The sequence below is a fragment of the Denticeps clupeoides genome, unplaced genomic scaffold, assembly GCF_900700375.1.
Source record: "Denticeps clupeoides unplaced genomic scaffold, fDenClu1.1, whole genome shotgun sequence".
NCBI classification, from domain to species: domain Eukaryota; kingdom Metazoa; phylum Chordata; class Actinopteri; order Clupeiformes; family Denticipitidae; genus Denticeps; species Denticeps clupeoides.
Window position 1 is genome coordinate 3,327 of NW_021630045.1, and position 21,798 is coordinate 25,124.

A 21,798-nucleotide genomic window follows, 5' to 3' on the forward strand; every position below is an offset into this window, starting at 1 on the left:
TCGAGCTACAGATCCACCTTCACATCTGTGAGGAACAAACAAGAGTGCGAGACGGAGGTGGAATATCGATTTACAACCCGCAGCATCGCGTTATTACACAAGCCTCCACTTCACAGCTTCTTAAAGATACTTTTTATTGTTCTGTTTCCAGGAACATCTGAAAACGTTCTGCCTGTACAGTGCGGTGATAATGTTCTGCTGAGGGCTCCTCATTTGATCTGGGATCCTGGATTCAGATCGAATTTGTGTTGTACTTCGCTTCTGAAGGTCGGGACAAGAAACATTGATAGAACATTGTGGGGTCTCTGTGGTTCTAGACATATGAAGGTTCTAGAAATGTGAGCTGAAAGGTTCTACAGCAAAAGGCAGACAGAAAGGGACAGTTCTAATTCTGACCGGCCTTGTATGGTTTAAATTAGAACCCATACTAGGTTCTTGTTGTAATAGCCTGAACATGAAACCATTGACTGGTGAAGCAGGGGTCTAAATCATGAAATACTCGGGGGAAATTATATTCTTCACTTCGTACATTATAAACACACTTTTTATTTAATATTAAACTGCCATCAGTCTGTAGTAGTAAAAAATGAATTTACTACATTTTCAAAATCATTTTAATGAATACGTTTACAAACATATTATGAACGAATGTGATGAACATCATGAAAATAATTCTAGATGATCTGTTTTGTGCTGATAATGATATGTTGTGACATGCTGCCCAGGTGGATTGTGGGTAGAGCTGTTGGAGAGGCTCCGGTTGTTCTAATGCCCTGTGCTCCAGCTTCTCATGTTCCGCGGCCTTCGTCCCCCGCCGAGACTCGTGCAGGTGGCCTGATACCCGAACCTGCGCCGCCGCCATGCTTTATTCAGCAGTTACACTCGCTCATTAATTCATGCTGCGGTCACATCTCACCGCTCATCTGCCAAATTGTACCATCGATTATCGATTTAAACATTTCTTCTGATCTGTCTCATGTTTTGTCTTGATTGTCTTATAATGAACATTTTACATGCATAACAAAATAGATTATATTTGGGGTGTTTGAAGGTAAAAGGGACTCTTTTAGACTCTTCTCCATCTTGGCCCCTCGGTGTGGAATGAACTTCCAGCTCAGTCACTGAGCACCTTCACACGGCAGCTCAACACCTTCCTCTTTAGAGAATATTTAGATTAAATTGTAATTTTCTTGTTGTCGACTTTGTGTACAGAATCTACAACAGAGTGAATAAAATAGATGTATTCATAGTTGGGGTCCTAGTGAACCGAATTGATCTCTTCATCGATGGTAACTTGAAAGCACGTTGGAAGTCGCTCTGGATAAGGGGCGTCTGCCAAATGCCGTAAATGTAAATGTAAATGTAAATGTAAATGTATTGGCAAGGATCTCACGATACGATACGATTATATCACGATATATCATAATACTGCACATATTGCGATATTCCACAGTTCACTGAAAATGTAAAAACAGCTGAAATACAAGCTGCTGTGATCGGTCTGTCATGTTTGGTGATTCACTGAAATGCCAAGCAGTAACTCTGTACAGCGCCATCTACTGGAGTGGAGGTTGTAGTTGCACGCTGATTCAATTGGACGAAATATGTATACAAAAATATCAATCTTCCTTGTATATCCAATACAATATTTTCACATAAAATATTGCTGTATCGTGTTTTTTGGTGAAATAATATTCATCGTTTGATTCATTGTGCATCAGTTTTCAATGTACAATGAATATTTTCCAAGTAGCAGCATTGGTCCACAGTTTAAAGACCTGGTGTAAATATCATCTCATCATTAAATCCCATCATGAACATGAACATGAATTGCGGTAAATTGCAGTGGTGCTTTATGAAATATGAGTCCACTGCTGTTCTTCCTCGGTGAAGTCTGGGCGGACTGCGTACTTGATGCCACTTTTATTATTATTATCCAGCGAAAGGTCGGCGTTGCGGCGCGGTTTCGTCATTCACCGTGTCCCACACACACCTGCCTGTCTTCAATGCCATCTTGTGTTTACTGCAACGCTGTCCATCTCGTCCTCTCGCCACCGGGAAACATTCCATGTCAGACAAGTGTCCCCAGTCCAGCTCTCATCAGAAAAAAAAAAAATCAAATCTGTCATAGAGAATAAAATAAAAAATCTGCTGACAGGGAGGGTTTCAATCACCTCCCCACCGCTCTCTCCACCGTGGAGAGGATTCATTTCACGCCTCGCAGCGGGGAGCAAACTCAGCCCTGCACGGCTGGAGACAGACAGACACACGGAAACATCTGACCCCAGCAGACAAAAGGGCTTTCGTTTCGTTTCACATGGAAACACGCGCTTTCGCGTCCTGCTTTTCACTGTTGAATGGACTGATTCTATGTAGATTATCCAGAAGAACCATCCTGCTTCCAACAAGTGCTTCAGACACCAGCAGATGAGCAGGGAAGAGGACACTGAAATGCTGCCATCCACTGCCTCGCCACCTCCATCACTGCCACGTTCTCTGTCACGTTCTCAGCTCTATTAATATTCGCTGATGGCTCCCTCGCGTTTGTTCATCGAGTCATGGATGCCAGAGATTAGCATTGTTGGAACACGGTGAAGGTGGAATTCATCACATGGCAAAAATATTGAAATGCTTCACTTGTAATATTTGAATCCCATTCCAGGGTCACACTTATCAGCCGTAACATTACAACCACCCACATGGGTCCAGTTCTGATGCTCTTGTTCTTGGCTTTGTTGGTGTGCATGGGTCAGCATGATCACCCCGTGTCAAGGGAACGTGGAATCAGGTGGTTCCGTTCATAAACCTCTTACTCAGAATCCCTCAGAATCATCTCCTACCTGAGAATCCCACTTCTCCCAAACCATCTCTTCAACCCTTCTCAAAGCCTCAAACTGTGTCAAACAGCACAGGCCATCCTGCAATTCCCACGTTCAGCCTCACAGTCCAGCCACACTCAAAATGTTCTCCGAATGGCTTCTTCGGGTATTTAAAACATTTGCTTTGCATTCATTTTGATTGTTTTAGCGCAGAAGAAAGTAACGCTGGAATAAAGAGGTCAGCTTGAGACACAATTAAATCTGTGCAACAAGATTTTTTTATTCAAATTCTGCAAGACCTTCCTCATCTGGTGAAAATTACAAACGAGAAAGCTTTTCCAAAGTTGTGCTTTTGTAAAAAAAATTATAAAATAAAAACACACATATATATATATATTTGTAATTACTTTGGTAAATGTTCTCCGCTGGATTAGTGTACTTAATGAACAAACAGCGTTGCATTATGGGAAGTTGTGTGTGTTGAATGACACTAAAACAGCACGACAGATGCCAGGTGGGCCACTACCGCTTTCCTTTATGGCTTTGTTTCGTCTGTTGCCGTGGTAACGGAGCCAGCGGCAGGTGAACAAGCCCCTCGAGCGTAATGAGCCTCTTTTCATCCTTTTTAATAAGTAAACACTCTGTTCTCATTTACTGTACCTATCTGTGGACTTCATCTGAGCTGCACCTTCTCCTTTTGTTATTTCACTCCACGGGCGTCTTCATTTCTTCCGTTCTGCCTCGGAGCTGGAAATGAAGGCAAGAATCTGGCTTTATTTTCCCGGATCTTGAGGCTTTCTGAAGAGTCCAGGCAGAATGAAGAAATTACGAACGAATGTACTTTAGTTTTGATGATTTTTGATTGGTGGTTTATTGCTGTTATATCCAGAGATGGACTTGCCAAGTTCTTTGTAGGTTCTGCCCACAGGAGCTGCTATGAAATGTTCTCCAGTGGGGTGGTGAAAGTGAACAAACATGCCTCAGTGTCCCTGAAAACGAACAAACTTTACACACTAAAAGAGGAGCTAGAAGTTTGTGGCAGTCAGGCTGCAGTCAGAGGCTGGTAGTGACCTAGCGTGTAACCAGACTAACCAGACGTCCCAGGTTCAAACCCCACTTACTACCATCGTGTCCCTGAGCAAGACACTTGACCCTGAGTGTCTCCAGGGGGGACTGTAAGGCGCTCTGGATAAGGGCGTCAGGTAAATGCCGTAAATGTAAAATGTAAAAATGTTGGAGACGTGGGTTCCATTATTATGGTGCCTGCTGATTAAAAAGTGAAGTTTTAATAGTCTTACTGTGAGAGGTGTGAATTATCACTGGTCTCACGATTCGATCCGTTTAAGATTAACAGGCCATCAATTATCACGATGCATCAAAATCGGTTTTCTACATTACTTCACATTATGTTTCCACATTATGCGCCCTTGTGCCAAATTGGAGCCGTGGCTAAATGATGCGTGAAGCCAGACTCGTGTGCAGAAGAGGAAAGTCTAAAATGTTATATAATCCCCGTGTTCTTTTTAAAGTCCTAGGTTCTGTACTTAATCCATGTCCAATCTGAGGTGGACGCGTTCTTCTGTGATTCTTTTCTTTCATTTTTTATGGGAAAAGTTGCCAAGATAAGGCTTGTTACTCCTCTGTCCAATCCATTCCTGGTACCATCTGCTCCTCCTTTACTTTTAGCAGCTTTGAGCCAGTATCTTTTGAAGATCGTTCTGATATGATCAGTAAATTTAAACTTCTTCTGTCCATTTGACCCTCTCCCTCAACAGTTTTTAAGAAGGTGCTGACAACCATAGGCCCTATTGGAGACACTCAGGCTTAAGTGTCCTGCTCAGGGACACGATGGTAGTAAGTGGGGTTTGAACCTGGGTCTTCTGGTTCATAGGCGGGTGTGTTACCCCCTAGGCTACTACCACCCTTCAGAAGTATCAGACTACAGGCTTATCTCCAAGCTTCTGCTAATGGCGAAGATTTAGGAAAAATCTGTTCTAGAGCAGCTAGAGTCCTCTTTACATTTACAGCATTTATCAGACACCCTTATCCAGAGCGACTTACAATCAGTATTTACAGGGACAGTCTCCCTGGAGCAACTTAAGGTTAAGTGTCTTGCTCAGGGACACAATGGTAGTAAGTGGGATTTGAACCTGGGTCTTCTGGTTCATAGACGAGTGTGTTACCCGCTAGGCTACTACCACCTCTTTAGAAACACAGTCAAATTTTGATATCTTCTAATCAGGATAAAAATCTTCACTTTTGAAGGTTTTTAATGACCTGTTTGTAGTAACAGATTCTGGCAATTCTACCATGTTAGTGCAACCCTTGGCGGACAGTTCTGGAATGGCTCAGGTCTTATCTTGGGGGGAGGTCATGCTCTGTGAGGCCTCTCCACTGTGGAGTCCCCCAGGGTTTAATTCTGGCACCTGTTCCTTCGGCCCCCACTGTGGAGTGTTTTAAGACCCGCCTTTATTCTCCGTTTTTCAGAGCGTCCACGTGGCTGTTTAGCATCTGGTCGGCTGCACGTTGGAATGGCGTCTAATAAATGTGAATGTGAGTGAAACGGGAACGGAACACGGCGTTCAGAGGGCTTGGCGTGCTGTGAGAGAACGCTTATTACCGCCTCTGGTACGTCGGCGTTGGTATCTTCAGGTCTAATTAAGCCTCAGACGTCAGTAGGAGCCGCCGCAGCACGGGAGCCGGGTTACCGCCATCACGATGAGCTGAAACTGGCGGTAATGAGGCGGGGCGCTGATAAAAGGCAGCTGTCAGGAAGGCCAACGTTCCCTGGAAATGAGATGTTTACAGCGTTCTGTGGATGGGATCGGTCAGGAAGCTGCCGGACGTCACATGGGCACGGGAAATGTACAGGAAATACGCGACTGGCACGTTTTCTTCTTTCGTGGTGAATGTTGCTGATGATGTGTCCATAAAAGGTGAAAAGGTTCAATTGAAAACAGCCAAACTGTGTGTGTGTGTGTGTGTGTGTGTGTGTGTGTGTTGTGTGTGTGTGTGCATTTTCCATCATTCCCCACCTGTCAAGCCCCATCAGAAACTATATTATGGTGCTGCCCGCAGTCATGGCTGGTCAAGCAGTAAGCTGCAAAAAAAAAAAAAAAAATGTTTTTTCGTCCAGAACCGCAACCGCTGCAGAAATAAACTCTTGTGTGTAGATGTTTTAACTCAAAATTTCTTTCAACAACTGCATTAATGAAGGCAAAAAACCTACATTTCCTCATGTTCCTCTGCACTTCACCTGTCATGCCTGTATGCCTCACTGGAGGGGCGTGCCCCACCATTCCAGAAGTTTGGATTAAACCAAAGGAAGCGAAAAATATTATTGATTTAGACATTGACTGTGATAAATTGCTGGAGAACCTTCGAACGATTTTTTAATGAATATGTTGTATTTGATGTCACATTTGGAACATTTTGGGTGAACATTCAGATGTTTATCTGAAAATAATTGATTGATTATCGTCTGTAATTGGTTTGTTCAGTGATGCATGAAACATGTCAGAAAATGTCCATATTCTGTAAGACTGTGGACGTTTTTGGCTGATGCTAATGCATGAATTTAAATGTGGGGTTGAGTATAATACATGGTTTTATTGAAGAGCTTGGCGTGATGTTCAGCCTTCTCCGTCTCCCTTGCTTACCTGCGATCTGTTCTGAGCTGAGCTAATATTCTTTAATGCGGCGGCGCTTTGCAGAAATGAAAGATGCTATTCGCAGATTTTCCTGCCCTGCTGATCTTCTTGTTTGTCTGCAGTAAACAGAGGAGCAGCTTTATCAGCAGATCTGAACTTGAGTTTGTTTAGAGGCGCAGGTGGTGGTGGAAAGTCCTCCAGGTTTCTGATGGTTTATCCTGCTGCTTCAGCTCACCGTGGAATCAGAACATTCATTCAATTTACATTTAAATCGTATTTACATAAATACAGTTGTACAAAATATTCCATGTGGGAAATGTGGCCACATTTTGCTGTCTTTCTTTGTCAGTCCTGTCATTTTAATTTTTTTTCTGGTTTGAGAAATGCTGCGGCATCAGTGTAAAAAGGGCCCTTCTATCAGATATCCTTCTTAGAGGATCAGATGAAGCACATTTTTAATGTGGGTCTGATATTCCAGATACGGTTCACCCCTGGAAAGTGATGAAATGGTAACTTGGTACCATGGTAAGATTTCCATGCTGATCTGAAGCCATCAGATGTAAAGTACAGGTTCTTATGCTCTAACGGTCCGAGGGCGCGGTGCGGGGATGGATGCATCTGCTCGAGTCCAGGAAACAAGCAGGGACATAATCACCAACGCAGAAATGGCAGCACACATTCACACAGGTGGAAAGTTCACCAGAAATCTGATCTAATGCTGATGTGTATTTTTAACCACTTTACTCATACATGCCATTGTTGAATTTTATTGCTAAAGGACAAGAAGCGAGTTCTTACTCGACCTGCCGCATTCATTCATGAATGAGAGAAGTTCTGACCTGGGTTCCTCCCAGACTGGCCTGTTCTGAACAGCGGCAGATGAGCGGTAAGACAGCGGCAGATGAGCGGAAACTGGTCCGGTTTTAATCAGTTTGGTTTTTTGTGCACTTCTCTCAATGCACTGAAATCACCAAAAAACGGGATATAAAACTCAACAACAACACACTTCCAGCCTCATGCACCTGATAACATACTGAACATTTTGCACATCTCTGCTCTTTTTTGGACATTCCTACACATTTTGGACACGTTTTGTCTTGTCTTGTGTGTCCTGTTTGAAATATCCTACATGATGTTGTCCAGTTTGTGTCGGGTTCGACCTGGTTGGAGGGGAGAATTATGGGAGACTACCATCTGACCAGGGTTGTGGTGGTAAAGCAGGGTTTGGACTTTAATGAGCAGCACAGCCATTTGAAGGTTGAGGGGCGCTCGGCAGCGAGCTGCAGCTTCTGCTCGGGGCGTTTACACGCCATCATTATCTTCCATCAGTGAAGAACCCTGAGTTGCCAGCTCCTGCTCCCACGGCCACCTCAAACGAAACCCAGCCTGCACCCCAGGTCTGGACTAGTGTTTCACCCGCCGGGGGTTCATACCACAGAAAACGGTTTCATTTCACTGCTGGGGTCCCGGTGGACGCTGACTTGTCTCTGCTCCACTTTTCGTTTTTGTGTTTTCTTTTCAATGCACTTTTCCTCCTGGAGGTCTGGTGGAGTCATGCTTGTCAGAGAAGCTTCATTCCCACTCAGGAGTCCAGAACTGCAGCGACAGGCGTTGAGACCTTGGGAGATGGTTCACAAAAATCCCTTACGTAACGTTAAGGACTTTGCATTCGGACCTGACTAGATGAGACATACCAGGCAGACAGAAGATCAGAAGGTAGAGAGGAGAATCCGCTGGAACCATCATGAATGATGTCCATTAATTCCTCCTGCTGATTAGCAGGAATTGATCTAAAATGAAAATCTGGGTGTAACAATGTCGAATAAAACGCTGCGCAGGTCAGTAATCGCTTCTGTGATTGGCTCATTTCTGATGGGGTCAAGAGTTGGTGTGGTGATGGTGTGGATTATGTAATAACGTGTGAGATAACGTTCAACTTCACTGAGTCTGAATTTTGTCATTAGGGTTTGTCAAGAATCAGTTGCAGTTATTCAAGATTAATTGTGATCATTTTTTATGACTAAAGCTTTAATATTTTAAAGGATTACAGAGACGAGCGTGGGAACGAGGCTCAGGCCGTAGCACAACATGGCAAGAAAACAGAACCAGGAGAACAGAGAGAACATACAGGAACATTTATTACATAAAACAGGAGATAACAAGCAAGGAGCGCCATGTGTGTTCGAACCATGACACGAACATGCTACGTAAGGCGTCACATTGAACAGGGGTGACGTCGAGCACTGCTGAATTGTGGGTAGTCAAATCCGTTTCTGCAATTGTCCCCAAATATGCATTGGCCAGTCAGTGGGTCTAGTGAGGGATAAGTGAGCAGCGGGAAGCACATGACGTGATGGACGTTGGGTACCATCACGTATTCGGCAGGGTGGTGAGAAACATCAGTTATTAATCGGATTGATGTGAATTTTGCAGGGACCCCCTGACCTTCACCTTCATATCTTTGTGGCCTTCACTGACACACCTGGATGACAGTCGGTCCTGCAGATGATGGACCACTGCTCTGGGTGAATGTGATCTAATAAGCTGATATAGGCCTGCGTTGCAGAGATCATCTTCACGTTGGTGTACAGACCAGAGCAGCAGGAGCAGGTCACCATGATTCCAGACTGATGACGCCCGTCTTGTGAATGACACGCTATGAAATCCCCGGAGATAAAACAGGCCTTTCTGACACAGTTCTGAGCACCCAGCCTGTCCTCCCACCCGCTTCAGAAACGGCCTCTGAAGTCCTCCCAGTAGAGTCTGCATTCAGACTGGGTGACTTGTCTAGTGGAATATTTCGAGAGGAACCGTCTGCCCAGCACCACTTCTATTTAGCCTTTTTCATGTGCGTTGTTGGGGCAGGAGCTCCAGAGCCGAGACAGGCCTTTCATCGTGTGCGGTGTCTGTTTCCCACAGGAGCTGGTGGGCAGCAGCCCTCCACAGAGGAACTGGAAGGGGATCGCCATCGCCCTGCTGGTCATCCTGGTCATCTGCTTCTCTGATCGTCACGTCAGTCGTTCCTGCTGACCCCAGGTGAGATCGGGCTCACTGACCCCCCAACATCCGTCATCAGAAAAAATATCAAAATGTATGTCCACTCAGAGCAACTGATAAGTTTCCACTAGTTTCATTTGATGCACTTTATTAAATCATAAAAGTCATTTGGCAGCACATCAGAAGTGGCATTTTCACCGTGTCGGAAAATAAATCTTCTCACTTTAACGGTTGCCAGGATTTTTTTCTATCAGCCGCTCAGATATACTTTTTCTAATTATGGTGCAATCGGGTTTATAGATTACACTGAGATTGCATTAACATATAAATTATAACTCATCCAACAGCTAAATTAAGCGCAGCGGCTGCGATTTCCATTTGGAGTCGTGTTTGTTAAAGTGAAGTGCCGCCTGTCAGCAGACTTGCAGCCTTAGTGAATCATATAGTTGTGATTTTTTGGCTTAAATTTAGCATTTGAATTTGAACTGTTTGAAAAAGAATGACCCTATAAAGTCACGCCATAATGTCCACCAGGTAGATTTGAAGTATTACTGGTATTTAATCAACACTGGACCATGAACCATATATTCATGGTACCGCAGTGTTAATATTACAAATATTCAACGTTACATGGTGAATTGAGATATATGTATAGATACGTAGAGTTAAAATGTATCCATTTTAAATAAACAATTCATCAATCCAATTACCACTAAAAACATATTGATATGTGATAGTGAAGACTGTAGTGAATGTGATGTGATGAATTTTAAATCACCCAGATTCTTAAAAACTGACCCAACATTTTTGGTGAATAAAGGAGATCTGGTCACCATCATTATGCTAACTCGACACAACTTACTTATCGACTTAAAGTCAATGTCTGCAAATCAGTAAACACTACAAAATATTAATAAATATTACAAACAACTGTTTACTCACCACAAGAGGCGTCAGATTTTGAAACACAACTCTAATTGAACAAACTGATTAACAGCTCTGGTCATGGTGGACAGGCATGCTGGCCAATCAGAGTTCAAGGATAAGTGGAGAAAAGCAAAATTCCAGAAAAGGTCCTCTGCAGGATATCAAATAAAAATCATCCATCTATAAACCACCACCATATATCTATAACCTGCCACCAACAATCTATAAACCCACCACCAAATATCTATAACCTACCATCAACTATCTATAACCCACCACCAACTATCTATAAACCCACCACCATATATCTATAACCCACCACCAACTATCTATAAACCCACCACCATATATCTATAACCCACCACCATATATCTATAAACCTACCATCAACTATCTATAAACCCACCACCAACTATCTATAAACCCACCACCAAATATCTATAACCCACCACCATATATCTATAACCTACCATCAACTATCTATAACCCACCACCAACTATCTATAAACCCACCACCATATATCTATAACCCACCACCAACTATCTATAAACCCACCACCAAATATCTATAAACCCACCACCAAATATCTATAAACCCACCACCAAATATCTATAACCTACCATCAACTATCTATAAACCCACCACCAACACTGCAGATGAAGCTGAGACAGAGAGCGATGTAGAGGTTCTGATACACATCAGACAGGACGTGAGGGAGTTAATAAATATATTCGCTGTTCTTGAAGATGGTTATCATGTCTCCAGAGACGTTTAGATGTTGGATGTTACAGGTTGTTGTGGGGCAAAAATCACAGAGAAGGTTTTCAGTGCATGAGTAATAAAAATTATTTACTGAGTATCATACTCTTTTATTTATAGGGAATTTATCAATGCAAATATGATTTCACTCACTTCACCAATATGGACCAAAGGCTCAAAATGTCAAATAGAATTCATAGTAATCATGAAAGTGTTATTTTCATGTCCACAAACTCTGACTTGATGAATGTAAGTTCTGCACTTCAAGAATAGAAGTGATCTGTAGAACTGATAGAAGACTCTCATGATCCCCAGTCAGAGGAAGGAAGCATTTCTCTCTAACTTCTGATTTCTAGTCAGGAAAGCTGAGGCTGAAGAGGAGGTTTATGAGGACTCAAAATAGCAGAGTACCTTCAGATGTTCACATTTCAGTGCCATTAGGATTTTATTGGAGAGTCACTGTGTCTAAAAGGCTTTTGCAGTTGCTCTGCAGTCGGCGTCAGGAAACGCTCTGCAGAAGAGAAATGGACATTTCGCCCCCCGATATTTTACTTTGACCTTTACCCTCCCTGCTCCCTGTGTGCTGCATGCAGTGGACGATGACAGCCTGGCGCAGAAGAAGAAGATATCGGTGGAGGATCTCTTCAGTGGGGAGCTGCAGGCCCACGATCCCGAAGCCCAGTGGCTCAGTGGTGAGTGGCCCACGTGACCCCTGACCCCTGTCCTGCACACACACACACACACACACACACATGCATTTGCATGTGCAAAATTAGCATAATGAATGAGGAGGCAAGGAACCCCATGACCTGAAGCACCTCATAGAGGATCCCCTCACATCTGAAAATTGTTTTTCAGATGTTTTCCATTTTAGATTCCGACCAATGAGAATCGAGCAATTTATCCATATAGTGGTTCAGAGAATATTAAACCATTCTGAGCTCATATTCTAAGCTGTGTCTTAATACAACATTCAGATATCTGAGGATATGAATGTTCATATTACAGAATTTTCATTTTCCTTGCGTTGCCCAGCTCATATCCTGTGATCCTTCTTTTGATGTGGTCCCATTTTCATGCTCTCACCGCCCATTTAACATTTCATCATGTGGAGAATCCGTTTCTTTACGGCGGTGCCATCTCTCCGGCTGCCCTGGATCTTGCAGAGCTGCTGTAGAAACGGGAAGACGAGGTGTCTGTGGTACAGACCTTTCTATCAGCGCTTAATAACACTCTTCGCCCAGTTGGACATTTAGAAACATTATCTCAAATTATTAACCAGCTTGTGTGTGACCGACATTCAGATTTGTACATCGTTGCTTCATTTTGAAAAGAGTTAATAGACTTCACGTTAGTAGTAAAGAAGACATTTCATCACATGACATGCAGGAAGGAGGTTAATGAAAGTGAAGTGGTTGTGAAACACTGCAGCACAGCACACAGTGACACGGTGAAACGTGTCCTCTGTATTTAACCGTCACCCTTGGTGAGGAGTGGGCACCCTGACAGGCGCCCGGGGAGCAGCGTGTGGGGACGGGACCTTCATCAAAGGGACCTCAGTGGCACCTTGGCCACCACCGGCCCATTTATGAAGAAATGTAGTTGGATTATGGTTTCATTGCGCTCTGCTTTTCAGTAACATGGTCCTTCCACCACCGTTACCCATCCACAATCCTGTCCCCATAGTGACACCCAATTTATGCCAATGAATCATCTGTGTGTGTGTGTGTGTATGTGTGTGTGTGTGTGTGTGTGGGTATGTATGTGTGTTTTGTGTGTGTGTGTGTATGTATGTGTGTGTGTGTGTATGTGGTGTGTGTGTGTGTGTGTGTGTGTGTGTATGTATGTGTGTTGGTGTAGTGTGTGTGTATGTATGTGTGTATTGTGTGTATGTGTGTGTGTGTTTGTGTGTGGTGTGTGTATGGTGTGTTGTGTGTGTGTGTGTGTGTGTGTATGTATGTGTGTTTGTGTGTGTGTGTGTATATGTATGTGTCTGTGTGTATGTGTATGTGTGTGTGGCTTTGCTGCCTTGTTCGTAATGTATCATTAACCTTCTGCTGAAATTTGGCGCGCTGCAGTCTGTCGACTTTTATTTTCCGTCACCACACAAAGACGTTTGTGGGCAGTCTGGTGTCGGGATGGCGACTTCTTGGACTTTATGTCCCTGGTGCTGTATGAGACGTAGTGTGTGGGTGTATATGTATGTGTATATGTGTGTGTGTGTGTGGGTGTTGTCACTAATATCTCATCATATTCAGGAGGTTCCAGAAATAAACCGGGAGAAACCAGAAGCGTCTGCCTGCTAGTTATCGGCATTTTTTGTTCTGTGTGTTATTGTTTTCTGACACCCAGATGGTTTGAAGAGGGGAGGAGCTTGTAGGCATGACTGACAGCTCCCACACCCCCTACATCCTCGTTCTGGAAGATTTAAACCCCCTTCTGTCAATACGTGCCATGCCCAGGTGTCGAACAGCATCCGTCTCCTCCCTTCTACTCCAGTTCCCTCCACTCTCAAATTCTAATTTTATTTGTCACGTACATATTCATACACGGTGTGACATGCAGTGAAATGCTGTACAGATAATACCCCTTATACACAAACTCGACCACGCCCGCTACCAACACTCTGATGGGGGAACTAGTGAACGTGACGTTAGTGGTCACGTCCGTTCTGTTCCATGTTCTCGCAGAACTTATTATTCCAGCTTCATCCAGACTGATCAACAGGGTCAAGCAGGAGAAGGTCGATACCCAGCCTGCTTCGTAATCTTCATTTCTCGCACCTTCCTCAGATGAAGAAGTTCTGTATCGCACCAGAGATGGAGACTTGGTCAGGATCAACGTGGAGACCAATAAAACCGACGTCGTGGTGGACAGGGCTCTCTTTGTGAGTTCTCCTGCATTCGTCACTGCACGTGATTCAACTGGACACTCGTCCTCAAAAATCCTTATTTCCGTTTCAGAGAAAAGACACGCAGCGAGTAAATACCATGTTTCCCCCGACATGAAGTACGTCCTGTTCGCCCTCAACATTGAACCGGTGAGTCGTGGTGGCATCTACGCTACGATATTGACCTGATGTTCGGCTGATCACCAGCATCTATGGTTGTTCTTCTGAATGCTTTATTAATGATTTATTGTTCATTCAGTATTCAAAGGTACTGTGAGGGTCTGAACGGGGTCTGAGTTTACGATTGTTGGTTGTTATTGTGATATGAAACATCAGTGTCACATTCTTCTATTCTGCCATCAGGGTGTAAAGATGTTTCTTTCTTTTGCTTTGATGGAGTTCTTTTCAATGAAATGTCGTTTCATGTAAGATATAAACGCTGGACAACGTCCATGGAAGGATGCCCGTGAATCACTGTCTTTCCTCTCAGATCTACCAGTTTTCCTACATGGCCGACTACATCATCTGCAACCTCACCAACCAGTACGTTTTTTTCCTGGAGAATTTCCGGTTAAACCTGTAAAGTCCCATATAGAGCGAGAGAGCGGAAGGTTTCTCATCTCCTTCTTTTCCAGGGACGTGTACCCGCTGACCCCGTCGGAGGTGCCGCGCAGTAAACTGCAGTATGCCGGGTGGGGCCCTAGGGGCAGCAGCTGGTGAGTCCCTTTTCCCACCCGTCTTCTCCACGTACGGCCTTTCATGCGTTAAACCAGGGAATCAAGCAAGCTGCTCTGGAGGGGAGTTCCATCGTGGCGTTGACCCTCGTGCTGCCCGCACACGGTACCGTACAGTGACGTCCCGAGGGACAGTCTGGCGTGGCAGGCTCACCCGAGGCCTGTGAACCTGGCCACAGACCCGGGCAGGAATGGCTACGGCCGTGAAATTGGCGGAATTGTTCTGGACTCCGCCCACCGGCTGGCATTTACAATCCTGTCCACTGGGTGACACGGTGGCACTGCCAGGGCAGCCTGGGCACAGACAGGGTGGCAGGGGGCTTCGTTATGCCACAGTTTCACATGCACGCCACTGGTGTACCATCTGTGTGTGTGTGTGTGTGTGTGTGTGTGTGTGTGTGTGTGTGTTGATGTTTACGGTTCCGTATTGGTGGTTTTGTAAATACCGTGTTTTACAGCATTTTGTACCGTTTTTGTATCTTTATTCTTTGAAATTTCACATCGTCTGAGACTAATAACAAGTGAAATGACAGCTTGACGCCAAAAACAACCAGATCCAAATCTACACATGATAAGTCACGGACCTGGATTGTCCCCCCGATAGACAGAGAAGGTGACACTCTCTCTTTCTCTCTCTCCTGCTTTTTGTGAAGTGAAGTGATTGTCACAGTAATGCGCAGCACACAGTGAAACGTGTCCTCTGTATTTAACCGTCACCCTGAGTGAGCAGTGGGCACCATGACAGGGCGCCCGGGGACCAGTGTGTGGGCCATCTCCTTCCCCGCTAGGCCACCGCTGGTCCAGGTGATGAGGTCGCGAGGTCGTGCTGAACCACCCTGGTCTGTAGCTTCTGAGCTGCTGAGCTTCAGACAGACGGGGTGACACATTCCATCAGCGGCTGAGGAGTGAGGAGCCATGATGGTTCTTTATACCCGGATCCCGGTTCCCCGAGTCTTTTCCCAGCAGGCCTCGCTCCGGTTCTGTCAACTCCTGACACGTCTGGTTCCAGAGCTTTCTGTGTGTGGAACAGGCGGGTGACAGAATATGGCCGGTTCCAAACTCCAACCACAGAACCAGACTCGCCTGGACATCATGAGTTAACCTGAAAAAACCGAAGAAGAGCGGTCAGGTAGTTTTACCGCCGTGCCGGCAGTCGTCTACCGTCCATTCGCCACCTCCTACGAATCACAGCTTTCTCTGTAATATCCGACCTGTCCGGAGGACATGAGGACATGAGGACAATGTGACGTGGAATCAGCAGATCAGAAATGTGTCATACAGCTTGTCACGCCGGCTTACATTTACATTTACATTTACATCATTTATCAGACGCCCTTATCCAGAGCGACTTACAATCAGTAGTTACAGGGACAGTCTCCCCTGGAGCAACTTAGGGTTAAGTGTCTTGCTCAGGGACACAATGGTAGTAAGTGGGATTCGAACCCGGGTCTTCTGGTTCATAGGCGAGTGTGTTACCCACTAGGCTACTACCACCCTTGCCTGGCTTCCCCTGCGTGGTTGTCTCCGCACGTCCCCTCTGCTGACGGCGAAGGACGCGCAGAAGCAGGACATGCTGGGAAATAAAGGGGAATAATAACTAAACGATTGCCAGAACTCAAGTTCATGCTCAGGTCCACCAGAAGTTCACTAGGATGCCGGCTTTTTATGCGGCGTCAGGATTGGCCACCGGTGATGAGCACAGCTGCAGTCAGTCCTGATACAGCTAATCAATTTCTTTAAAAATATTAAACGTGGTGGAACCGGTGGATGACCGATGGGGATCACCCGCGGAGATCGGCTAACAACCAGCTGCCTTCTGGATGGACACGGCGGCGTCCCGCAGCCCGTTTCATTAGGACCAGTCAGGACCTGACAGTCCCCAGTCCTCTTCTCGGCATGGTTCAGACTGAAACCGTGACACCTGGTCTCCCCGCAGATCTTCATATTCGAGAACAACATTTACTACCGGGCGTCGGTGAAGGACCGCACCATCCGCCTGGTGACAACGGGGAAGGACGGGCTCGTCTTCAACGGCCTGAGCGACTGGCTGTACGAAGGTGGGCATCGTAATTCAGCATTTATTCCATAAAAAGAAAAGTCTTTCTTGTTGTTTCTTTGCATTTATCTGTGAATAGAATAACTTTAAATGTTATAAATATAAGAATCATTTTTTATTAGTCCCACAGGTGTGGCTAATTTGCAAATAATGACATCAGATGTAAATAATTAGACATTTAAGAGGATATTAAGTTTGTGGTATTAATATTATTGGTTCTGAAACTTGATGGATGTGCTGCTGGATTCTGTACTGACGTCATGGCCTGATCTATTAAAATAGATCTATTCTATTTCTATACAAGCCTGTGATCCGTCTGTCTGTCCTGTCTCTCAGATTAGATGTTTTATACCTCCGTCAGTTACCAGTACAACAAATTCATAATGAAGGTCATGGGATGCCCTGTATCTGTGGAGTTCTTAGAACTATTTTCATTTAAAACGGTATTTCTATGCAGCGTGTAAGCTGTGAGGCAGAGTAAAAAAAGACCTCCTTCCAGGACGGAATGACGGCAGGAGGGCTTGATCCTGACCTGCACTTCTTGTTCAGGTTCTCTGCTGTAGAAAAGATAAATATGGAGGAGGAAGGCCTTGAGTGTCACTTTGTTCAGCCATTGTTACGATGTGAGTGACACTCGAATCGTCTTCTTGAACTCTTTACCGGATGGACACAACTGCAAGACTTCGCCGTAGATGGTAGTTTTTCAAAATACCGTCAGGAAGTAACATTCTTCAAACGGAACAATGCTCTCAGTTTGGAAAAGGAATAAGATAATTCGGAACACTCACACGCACACACTCATAAAATCTGCTTCCTATTAATGGAGCATTACTGCCACCTGGTGGTCAGGAAGGAATGGGAGATTTAGTTTTTCATGGGTTCTTCTTCTTCTTCTTATTAGAATAATAATAATTATTCACCACAGCATTACTTGTATATTAATCCAGGGAGAGTTCTCCTGTGGGTCCTGAGTGGTGTTGATGGGAGTCTCTGACCTCTGGAGAGAAGAGGAGTTCCCTGCTGAAAGCCGACTTCAATAAAGAGACGTTATCTGGCCCGGCGAGGCCCGCGTTACACTGATAACGGGTGTGAAGGTCGATGCTGAGCTCTGTGTTGGGAGTAATGCTGCGTGGGAGTGAGTGTTCAGGTTGGAGTTGTGTTTCCCTTCACAGTTGGTCATTATGGGCCATGCTCACCCAAACTAGAAATGTCGGCCTGTTGTAGAGGAGGGACTAACTAAAAAGGGGTGGAGCCTGTAGGCATGATTGACAGCTCTCGCACGCCCTACTTCCTCGTTCCGGACTATTTAAACCCCCTCCACTCAATGCTCAATCCTCCTTTCTCTACCTTCCTAACACCCCTGATACACAAACATGACCACGCCCACTACCAACACCAACAAACTATTGAAAGTGAGTATTAGTGAACGCGCCCCATCATGCACTATGTCTTTTTATGGCCGTATGTGTTTAATCAGGATCTGGACGTCGTCTGGCTTCATCTCTATTCCATCCATGTTTCTTATTTGTGACGAGTTGAACGTTATCCAGAAGCTTCTCTCTGGCTTCATGTGCGACGTGACTGATCCCGACGTTCCTATTCTCACATGCTGCTCCCCGAGAAGCTCTGAGAACAGGTCAGGCCTGTAGTGGGGTTGTGGGGTGACCTGCTGGTGTAGAGCGACGGATTCGTGTCTCCTGCTCTCCCTCCCTCCCTCTGTAATTGGCACGTGAAAGCTGCCGAGTGGAGCAGGAGTGCGATGGCCCTGAGTGAAATGTCACCTCCCGGGGCCGAGCCGAGCTACGCCGTCGCCATAGCAGCTCCGGAGCCACGGCGCTCCGAGTGACGAATGAACAACCAGGCTGAATGGAGGTGATAAATCAAGGAGGCCTTTATTTATTTATATCGGTATTTATAGAGCACTGCAGTGCTCTGTGTGTGTGTGTGTTTCCACTCTGAGGATGGGAGGAATCGGGATGTTTTGTCGTGGTAACGGCAGAATAAGGTTGTAAATATTCGCCTCTGGTGGTGACGGGCTGCTTTTCTGTCGCAGAGGAGATCTTTCAGAGCCACGTGGCCCACTGGTGGTCTCCAGATGGCCTCAGACTGGCCTACGCCACCATCAACGACAGCCTGGTGCCCCGAATGGAGATTCCCAAGTTCACCGGGACCCCGTACCCTGTTGGAGAGGAATACCGCTATCCTAAAGTGAGCTACAGCGTCCATACTGTGATGCTTATGTCACACTTAAATACTGTTTATTAATCCGCCGTTATTCAAAAGTTGCGGCTCTGTCCTGTCCCTGCCCTTCTCCAAACCAATCAAATCCAGGGCAGTGTATTATAATTATTATATTAATAGTAATCATAAATATTCTTACTCACAGGATGTTTTTTAGGACCTTTCTTTGTATGCAGTTGATGGAAAAATGCACAGACTCTGTCTCTGGTCCCTGCAGGCAGGGGAGGTGAACCCCTCAATCCAGCTGTATGTGGTCAGCCTGACCGGCCCGCCGCACTTCGTGGAGATGAAGAAGCCGGAGAACCCCAGGATTGGGTAAGGATCCGACTCTTCTGATTGGTGACAGCAGGAATGTAGAAAGTCACGTTATCAATCGAAACATTTTCTAATGCACAAAACATCTCAATGGCAGGACATGAAAATACAAAACTCTTATTGCGGGAGATTGATTCAAGAAGAATATTTTATCGATCGCACAGGTATATGGTAGCGTACCATGCTCTGCTCTTGCTGTCCAGCAAAATCAATGCATTGCAATGCTTCAGGCATAAGGGGGGAATGAAGAGACAACTGAAAACATATATACATACTGAACGTAAAAGCTCTACAATTCCTGCCGGTCCTGTATACTGAGCAACAATGCAACATGGAAAGAACCTCCTAGAATGTCTTATCCAGCCTCTGCGGTTATATCCCCACACACATTTGTGTATGGGTGTGTTACGCTCATATACCTTCCACCTCCAAGCTGAGAAGAACTCCTCAATGGGTGGAGGAATGGGGTATACGGTGGGAGTAGAATGGGGTATATTAGGTAGAAAGGTATGGGTATACTTAGGTAGAATAGAGAAATGGGGTAATTGAGGTTGAGGAAATGGGGTATATTGAGGTAGAAATGGGGATACTTAGAGGTAGAAATGGGGTATACTTAGGTAGAAATGGGGTATACTTAGGTAGAAATGGGGTATATGAGGTGAAATGGGGTATATGAGGTAGAAATGGGGTATACTGAGGTAGAAATGGGGTATACTTAGGTAGAAATGGGGTATACTAGGTAGAAGGAAATGGGGTATACTGAGGTAGAAATGGGGTATACTTAGGTAGAAATGGGGTATATTGAGGTTGAAATGGGGTATATTGAGGTAGAAATGGGGTATACTTAGGTAGAAATGGGGTATACTGAGGTAGAAATGGGGTATACTGAGGTAGAAATGGGGTATACTGAGGTGGAAATGGGGTATATTGAGGTAGAAATGGGGTATACTGAGGTAGAAATGGGGTATACTGAGGTGGAAATGGGGTATATTGAGGTAGAAATGGGGTATACTGAGGTAGAAATGGGGTATACTGAGGTGGAAATGGGGTATACTGAGGTAGAAATGGGGTATATTGAGGTAGAAATGGGGTATATTGAGGTAGAAATGGGGTATACTGAGGTAGAAATGGGGCATACTGAGGTAGAAATTGGGTATATTGAGGTAGAAATTCCATCTTGGGTTGGTTGACAAACCGTTGTCTGATTAGGCTGGACTGATGGAAACTCACAGCACACATGATCATAAGTGAAGTGATACACAGCGGGTAATATTGAGGTAGAAATGAGGGGTATACTGACAATCACTTCACTTTCACTTGTCCTCAAAACACATCGTTGTCAGCAATAATGGCAGTTTGAACCTTATGCCATTGTTTGCTGGGACCACACCCACAAATAAGAGTGAAAATAGGTCCCCTGCCACCTCTTCCAGGACGCAATAAAATACAAGACTGACTGGACAACAGTAACATGCATATTGTCTAGTGTGACTTGACTGTGACTTTAGAAACACACAAATACAGAGTAAAATTTTCTGCACCCTCTGACCTGCTTCAAGCCATTGAAGGCCACGATTTATAATCGTGATGTTGGATCTCACACCCGTGTCACCGTGAGAGCAAATGATGGTGGTGCATTATGAATACAAACCAAAAGAAGTTTTGTAGGAAACCTATAAAATACTCTTGACATCCAGTGATAACTTTTGACTGCAGTGACTGACACAATGAAAGTGTGAAAAGTGGCGCGCAAGACTACGCAAAAAAGGGGACGACACAATGCACGATGCAACTTGACTAAAACACCCGGATGCTGCTGTTATGTGGTGCACACGGGGCAGCGTAATCAGAAGGTTGCCGGTTCGAATCCTGACCTGCCAAGGTGCCACTGAGGTGCCACCGTCCCCACACACTGCTAGCGGGTAACACACTCGCCTGTGAACCAGAAGACCCGGGTTCGAACCCCACTTACTACCATCGTGTCCCTGAGCAGGACACTTAACCCTGAGTGTCTCCAGGGGGGGACTGTCCCCCCGCGCTCTGGATAAGGGTGGTAAATGGAATAGAACGAGCAGTTTTGTTGGTAACAGCAGCATGTCTCCTCCTGCAGCAAGGACTTCTACGTCACCATGGTGAAATGGGCCACCAGCACCAGGCTGGCAGTGAACTGGCTGAACCGAGCGCAGAACAGCTCCATCCTGACCCTGTGTGAAGCCACCACGGGGGTCTGCACCAAGGTGGGGCTTCTGCTCAGCCTTCGTCTGACGCTGGAGGGCTGACGTGATGCTGACCCGCGTCTTTCTGTGTTTCAGAAACATGAGGACGAGAGCATGAACTGGTTACACCGACAGGTGACTTCTGCTTTACATTCACTGAAGAACACACACACACCACACACACACACACACA

At 45.2% G+C, this 21,798-nt stretch overlaps 1 pseudogene; it reads left to right on the forward strand.

The window, feature by feature from the left end:
* Positions 1 to 9,388: 9,388 nt before the first annotated feature.
* Positions 9,389 to 21,773, forward strand: LOC114781442 (dipeptidyl aminopeptidase-like protein 6; annotated as a pseudogene).
* Positions 21,774 to 21,798: the final 25 nt, after the last annotated feature.